Below are 1,351 nucleotides of genomic sequence, written 5' to 3'. Positions count from 1 at the left end.
AGGTCAACATTGGATCATTCAGAGATCCTCACTGAACTTCTGGAGAGAGTTTGCTGCACTGAAAGTAAAGGGGCTGAATAATTTTGCACGCCCAATTTTTCAGTTTTTGATTTGTTAAAAAAGTTTGAAATATCCAATAAATGTCGTTCCACTTCATGATTGTGTCCCCACTTGTTGTTGATTCTTCACAAAGAAATACAGTTTTATATCTTTATGTTTGAAGCCTGAAATGTGGCAAAAGGTCGCAAAGTTCAAGGGGGCCGAATACTTTCGCAAGGCACTGTACCATAACTCCTCCACTTATCTTCACACTTCATTTTCTGATCCGTTGAGAATGTCTTTTGTATTTTCTCTTCCCAAGCTCCTCTCCTGCAACAAGCTCCTGCAACAAGCTCCTGCAACAAGCTCCTGCAACAAGCTCCTGCAACAAGCTCCTGAAACTGTCTCTCACTCCTGTGAGAGATTCAGTCAGTCAGTTCAAACCTTGTCGAACTCTAACCAGAAGGCCAACTCCTTTTGCCCTGCCTAGCAACTCACTGCAAGTAGGTTGTTCTCTCCTCTACCTGGGGGAAGCTTTGATCCCACATCAGGCTTAGAAGACCTTCACATGTCCCAAATGGCACCCTAGTCTCTATATGGTGAAATTATTTTTGACCAGGGTCCATAGGGATCATAGGGCTCTGGTCAAAAGAAGTGCAGGGAATATGGTGTCATTTGGGACAAAATCCATTCTCCTTCACAGGTTGTAATTTTAAGGAGTTCAAGAACAAACATGTAGCAATACTGCCACCTACAGGACAACCCTTGCACGTCCCTTCATGTATCATTGGCTAGTTGCATACAGCCTGTCTTCCATATGGGACCACATGTCAAATTCAATGAACATGATTACTGCCCTGCCATGAATGTGACTATTTTAATGTACTGTACCTGTGCATGCCTTGTACTGTAACATCTGACTATTGGCTACAGTGGCCTAAGGCAGTTCCAGACCATTCATTCTGCTCCAGTCATGAGTATCCGACTGTAGTTTGAGCTGTGTTTGTGTAAACAGATCATGTTGTGGTGTTGTTAATGCTGGGAGGAAACTCTCACGCTACAGGGACTCACAGCTGTGGCCCTCCCTCCCTCCCTCCCTGAGCTCCTACTGCTGTCCCTCCCTCCCTCCCTCCCTCCCTCCCTCCTCCCTCCCTCCCTACTGCTGCTGTCCCTCCCTCCCTCCCTCCCTCCCTCCCTCCCTACTGCTGCTGTCCCTCCCTCCCTCCCTCCCTCCCTCCCTCCCTCCCTCCCTCCCTCCCTCCCTACTGATGCTGTCCCTCCCTCCTGCTGCTTTCTCTCTCCCTCCCTCCCT

This window comes from Oncorhynchus mykiss, chromosome 18 (genome assembly GCF_057628025.1).
Source record: "Oncorhynchus mykiss isolate SJ-2025 chromosome 18, ASM5762802v1, whole genome shotgun sequence".
NCBI lineage: Eukaryota > Metazoa > Chordata > Actinopteri > Salmoniformes > Salmonidae > Oncorhynchus > Oncorhynchus mykiss.
The sequence above is the reverse complement of the archived record's forward strand: the minus strand, read 5'-3'. Positions refer to the sequence as shown.